Raw genomic sequence first — 6,907 nt, 5'->3', positions numbered from 1 at the left:
AGTGGAAGCGCCTAATCATAGGCAACCACGCTTATACGTATACGAAACGGGCTTTCAGGAATAAGGCGTGCCTTTGATCGAGCTCCTCGGCTCAGATGCTCTTCTGATACCAGGAGTAATTTTTCGCTGTAATTTTTTCGATTTGCATAGTTTGAAGTAATAGTAGCATGCAAGCAAACGATCACATGCCTTCTCAATCAAGCAGTCATGTTTTCAGTCACACGGCGTCGATATCACATGCAGTCAATCAATGTGTCCCTGTGTTTAGAAGAGCTCCTCGGTTTTTCTGCGCTCCTGATACTCGGAGCATGCATGCCTTCAGTCATACAGCGTCCACATCACATGCAGTCGATCAATCAATCAATGTGTCCCTGTTTTTAGAAGAGCTCCTCGGTTCTCCTGTGCTCCTGATACCAGGAGTCATTTTCGCTGAAATTTCTCCGATTTGCTTAGGTCTAAGAGAAAATAGCGGGAAAATAAGCGATCACATGCCTTCTCAATCAAGCACGCATGCCTTCAGCCACACAGCGTCGACATCACTTGCAGTCAATCAATGTGTCCCTGTTTTTAGAAGAGCTCCTCAGTTTTTCTGCGCTCCTGATACTCGGAGCATGCATGCCTTCAGTCATACAGTGTCGACATCACATGCAGTCGATCAATCAATCAATGTGTGCCTGTTTTTGGAAGAGCTCCTCGGTTCTCCTGCGCTCCTGATACCAGGAGTCATTTTCGCTGAAATTTCTCCGATTCGCTTAGGTAGAAGAGAAAATGGCGGGAAAATTAGCGATCACATGCCATCTCAATCAAGCAGGCGTGCCTTCAGTCACACAGCGTCGACATCACATGCAGTCAATCAATGTGTCCCTGTTTTTAGGAGAGCTCCTCAGTTTTTCTGCGCTCCTGATACTCGGAGCATGCATGCCTTCAGTCATACAGTGTCGACATCACATGCAGTCGATCAATCAATCAATGTGTCCCTGTTTTTAGAAGAGCTCCTCGGTTCTCCTGTGCTCCTGATACCAGGAGTCATTTTCGCTGAAATTTCTCCGATTCGCTTAGGTCTAAGAGAAAATGGCGGGAAAATAAGCGATCACATGCCTTCGCAATCAAGCAGTCATGTTTTCAGTCACACGGCGTCGATATCACATGCACTCAATCAATGTGTCCCTGTGTTTAGAGGAGCTCCTCGGTTTTTCTGCGCTCCTGATACTCGGAGCATGCATGCCTTCAGTCATACAGCGTCCACATCACATGCAGTCGCTATCAATCAATCAATGTGTCCCTGTTTTTAGAAGAGCTCCTCGGTTCTCCTGTGCTCCTGATACCAGGAGTCATTTTCGCTGAAATTTCTCCGATTCGCTTAGGTCTAAGAGAAAATGGCGGGAAAATAAGCGATCACATGCCTACTCAATCAAGCAGTCATGTTTTCAGTCACACGGCGTCGATATCACATGCACTCAATCAATGTGTCCCTGTGTTTAGAGGAGCTCCTCGGTTTTTCTGCGCTCCTGATACTCGGAGCATGCATGCCTTCAGTCATACAGCGTCCACATCACATGCAATCGATCAATCAATCAATGTGTCACTGTTTTTAGAAGAGCTTCTCGGTTCTCCTGTGCTCCTGATACCAGGAGTCATTTTCGCTGAAATTTCTCCGATTCGCTTAGGTCGAAGAGAAAATGGCGGGAAAATAAGCGATCACATGCCATCTAAATCAAGCAGGCGTGCCTTCGGTCACACAGCGTCGACATCACATGCAGTCAATCAATGTGTCCCTGTTTTTAGAAGAGCTCCTCAGTTTTTCTGCGCTCCTGATACTCGGAGCATGCATGCCTTCAGTCATACAGTGTCGACATCACATGCAGTCGATCAATCAATCAATGTGTCTCTGTTTTTAGAAGAGCTCCTTGGTTCTCCTGTGCTCCTGATACCAGGAGTTATTTTCGCTGAAATTTCTCCGATTCGCTTAGGTCGAAGAGAAAATGGCGGGAAAATTAGCGATCACATGCCATCTCAATCAAGCAGGCGTGCCTTCAGTCACACAGCGTTCACATCACATGCAGTCGATCAATCAATCAATGTGTCCCTGTTTTTAGAAGAGCTCCTCGGTTCTCCTGCGCTCCTGATACCAGTAGTAATTTTTGCTGAAATTTCTCCGATTTGCTTAGTTCCAATAAGAAGTGGCACGAAAATTAGCGATCTCATGCCCTCTCGAGCAAGCAGGTATGCCTTCAATCATACAGCGTCGACATCACATGCAGTCAATTAATGTGTCTCTTTTTTTAGAAGAGCTCTTTGGTTCTCCTGCGCTCCTGATACCAGGAGTCGTTTTCGCTGAAATTTCTCCGATTCGCTTAGGTCGAAGAGAAAATGGCGGGAAAATGAGCGATCACATGCCTTCTCAATCAAGCAGTCATGTTTTCAGTCACACGGCGTCGATATCACATGCACTCAATCAATGTGTCCCTGTGTTTAGAGGAGCTCCTCGGTTTTTCTGCGCTCCTGATACTCGGAGCATGCATGCCTTCAGTCATACAGCGTCCACATCACATGCAGTCGATCAATCAATCAATGTGTCCCTGTTTTTAGAAGAGCTCCTCGGTTCTCCTGTGCTCCTGATACCGGGAGTCATTTTCGCTGAAATTTCTCCGATTCGCTTAGGTCGAAGAGAAAATGGCGGGAAAATAAGCGATCACATGCCTTCTCAATCAAGCAGTCATGTTTTCAGTCACACGGCGTCGATATCACATGCACTCAATCAATGTGTCCCTGTGTTTAAAGGAGCTCCTCGGTTTTTCTGCGCTCCTGATACTCGGAGCATGCATGCCTTTAGTCATACAGCGTCCACATCACATGCAGTCGATCAATCAATCAATGTGTCCCTGTTTTTAGAAGAGCTCCTCGGTTCTCCTGTGCTCCTGATACCAGGAGTCATTTTCGCTGAAATTTCTCCGATTTGCTTAGGTCTAAGAGAAAATGGCGGGAAAATAAGCGATCACATGCCTTCTCAATCAAGCACGCATGCCTTCAGCCACACAGCGTCGACATCACATGCAGTCAATCAATGTGTCCCTGTGTTTAGAAGAGCTCCTCGGTTTTTCTGCGCTCCTGATACTCGGAGCATGCATGCCTTCAGTCATACAGCGTCCACATCACATGCAGTCGATCAATCAATCAATGTGTCCCTGTTTTTAGAAGAGCTCCTCGGTTCTCCTGTGCTCCTGATACCAGGAGTCATTTTCGCTGAAATTTCTCCGATTCGCTTAGGTCGAAGAGAAAATGGCGGGAAAATACGCGATCACATGCCTTCTCAATCAAGCAGTCATGTTTTCAGTCACACGGCGTCGATATCACATGCACTCAATCAATGTGTCCCTGTGTTTAGAGGAGCTCCTCGGTTTTTCTGCGCTCCTGATACTCGGAGCATGCATGCCTTCAGTCATACAGCGTCCACATCACATGCAGTCGATCAATCAATCAATGTGTCCCTGTTTTTAGAAGAGCTCCTCGGTTCTCCTGTGCTCCTGATACCAGGAGTAATTTTCGCTGAAATTTCTCCGATTTGCTTAGGTCTAAGAGAAAATGGCGGGAAAATAAGCGATCACATGCCTTCTCAATCAAGCACGCATGCCTTCAGCCACACAGCGTCGACATCACATGCAGTCAATCAATGTGTCCCTGTGTTTAGAAGAGCTCCTCGGTTTTTCTGCGCTCCTGATACTCGGAGCATGCATGCCTTCAGTCATACAGCGTCCACATCACATGCAGTCGATCAATCAATCAATGTGTCCCTGTTTTTAGAAGAGCTCCTCGGTTCTCCTGTGCTCCTGATACCAGGAGTCATTTTCGCTGAAATTTCTCCGATTCGCTTAGGTCTAAGAGAAAATGGCGGGAAAATAAGCGATCACATGCCATCTCAATCAAGCAGGCGTGCCTTCAGCCACACAGCGTCGACATCACATGCAGTCGATCGATCAATCAATGTGTCCCTGTTATTAGAAGAGCTCCTCGGTTCTCCTGCGCTCCTGATACTCGGAGCATGCATGCCTTCAGTCATACAGCGTCCACATCACATGCAATCGATCAATCAATCAATGTGTCACTGTTTTTAGAAGAGCTTCTCGGTTCTCCTGTGCTCCTGATACCAGGAGTCATTTTCGCTGAAATTTCTCCGATTCGCTTAGGTCGAAGAGAAAATGGCGGGAAAATTAGCGATCACATGCCATCTAAATCAAGCAGGCGTGCCTTCGGTCACACAGCGTCGACATCACATGCAGTCAATCAATGTGTCCCTGTTTTTAGAAGAGCTCCTCAGTTTTTCTGCGCTCCTGATACTCGGAGCATGCATGCCTTCAGTCATACAGTGTCGACATCACATGCAGTCGATCAATCAATCAATGTGTCCCTGTTTTTAGAAGAGCTCCTTGGTTCTCCTGTGCTCCTGATACCAGGAGTTATTTTCGCTGAAATTTCTCCGATTCGCTTAGGTCGAAGAGAAAATGGCGGGAAAATTAGCGATCACATGCCATCTCAATCAAGCAGGCGTGCCTTCAGTCACACAGCGTCGACATCACATGCAGTCAATCAATGTGTCCCTGTTTTTAGAAGAGCTCCTCAGTTTTTCTGCGCTCCTGATACTCGGAGCATGCATGCCTTCAGTCATACAGTGTCGACATCACATGCAGTCGATCAATCAATCAATGTGTCCCTGTTTTTAGAAGAGCTCCTCGGTTCTCCTGTGCTCCTGATACCAGGAGTCATTTTCGCTGAAATTTCTCCGATTCGCTTAGGTCGAAGAGAAAATGGCGGGAAAATAAGCGATCACATGCCTTCTCAATCAAGCACGCATGCCTTCAGTCACACAGCGTCGACATCACATGCAGTCAATCAATGTGTCCCTGTGTTTAGAAGAGCCCCTTAGTTTTTCTGCGCTCCTGATACTCGGAGCATGCATGCCTTCAGTCATACAGCGTCCACATCACATGCAATCGATCAATCAATCAATGTGTCCCTGTTTTTAGAAGAGCTCCTCGGTTCTCCTGTGCTCCTGATACCAGGAGTCATTTTCACTGAAATTTCTCCGATTTGCTTAGGTCTAAGAGAAAATGGCGGGAAAATAAGCGATCACATGCCATCTCAATCAAGCAGGCGTGCCTTCAGCCACACAGCGTCGACATCACATGCAGTCGATCGATCAATCAATGTGTCCCTGTTATTAGAAGAGCTCCTCGGTTCTCCTGTGCTCCTGATACCAGGAGTCATTTTCGCTGAAATTTCTCCGATTCGCTTAGGTCGAAGAGAAAATGGCGGGAAAATAAGCGATCACATGCCTTCTCAATCAAGCAGTCATGTTTTCAGTCACACGGCGTCGATATCACATGCACTCAATCAATGTGTCCCTGTGTTTAGAGGAGCTCCTCGGTTTTTCTGCGCTCCTGATACTCGGAGCATGCATGCCTTCAGTCATACAGCGTCCACATCACATGCAATCGATCGATCAATCAATGTGTCACTGTTTTTAGAAGAGCTTCTCGGTTCTCCTGTGCTCCTGATACCAGGAGTCATTTTCGCTGAAATTTCTCCGATTCGCTTAGGTCGAAGAGAAAATGGCGGGAAAATAAGCGATCACATGCCATCTAAATCAAGCAGGCGTGCCTTCGGTCACACAGCGTCGACATCACATGCAGTCAATCAATGTGTCCCTGTTTTTAGAAGAGCTCCTCAGTTTTTCCGCGCTCCTGATACTCGGAGCATGCATGCCTTCAGTCATACAGTGTCGACATCACATGCAGTCGATCAATCAATCAATGTGTCCCTGTTTTTAGAAGAGCTCCTCGGTTCTCCTGTGCTCCTGATACCAGGAGTCATTTTCGCTGAAATTTCTCCGATTCGCTTAGGTCGAAGAGAAAATGGCGGGAAAATAAGCGATCACATGCCTTCTCAATCAAGCACGCATGCCTTCAGTCACACAGCGTCGACATCACATGCAGTCAATCAATGTGTCCCTGTGTTTAGAAGAGCCCCTTAGTTTTTCTGCGCTCCTGATACTCGGAGCATGCAAGCCTTCAGTCATACAGCGTCCACATCACATGCAATCGATCAATCAATCAATGTGTCCCTGTTTTTAGAAGAGCTCCTCGGTTCTCCTGTGCTCCTGATACCAGGAGTCATTTTCGCTGAAATTTCTCCGATTCGCTTAGGTCTAAGAGAAAATGGCGGGAAAATAAGCGATCACATGCCATCTCAATCAAGCAGGCGTGCCTTCAGCCACACAGCGTCGACATCACATGCAGTCGATCGATCAATCAATGTGTCCCTGTTATTAGAAGAGCTCCTCGGTTCTCCTGCGCTCCTGATACTCGGAGCATGCATGCCTTCAGTCATACAGCGTCCACATCACATGCAATCGATCAATCAATCAATGTGTCACTGTTTTTAGAAGAGCTTCTCGGTTCTCCTGTGCTCCTGATACCAGGAGTCATTTTCGCTGAAATTTCTCCGATTCGCTTAGGTCGAAGAGAAAATGGCGGGAAAATTAGCGATCACATGCCATCTAAATCAAGCAGGCGTGCCTTCGGTCACACAGCGTCGACATCACATGCAGTCAATCAATGTGTCCCTGTTTTTAGAAGAGCTCCTCAGTTTTTCTGCGCTCCTGATACTCGGAGCATGCATGCCTTCAGTCATACAGTGTCGACATCACATGCAGTCGATCAATCAATCAATGTGTCCCTGTTTTTAGAAGAGCTCCTTGGTTCTCCTGTGCTCCTGATACCAGGAGTTATTTTCGCTGAAATTTCTCCGATTCGCTTAGGTCGAAGAGAAAATGGCGGGAAAATTAGCGATCACATGCCATCTCAATCAAGCAGGCGTGCCTTCAGTCACACAGCGTTCACATCACATGCAG

The sequence above is a fragment of the Neodiprion pinetum genome, chromosome 7 (assembly GCF_021155775.2).
Source record: "Neodiprion pinetum isolate iyNeoPine1 chromosome 7, iyNeoPine1.2, whole genome shotgun sequence".
Taxonomy (NCBI): Eukaryota; Metazoa; Arthropoda; class Insecta; order Hymenoptera; family Diprionidae; genus Neodiprion; species Neodiprion pinetum.
The sequence above is the reverse complement of the archived record's forward strand: the minus strand, read 5'-3'. Positions refer to the sequence as shown.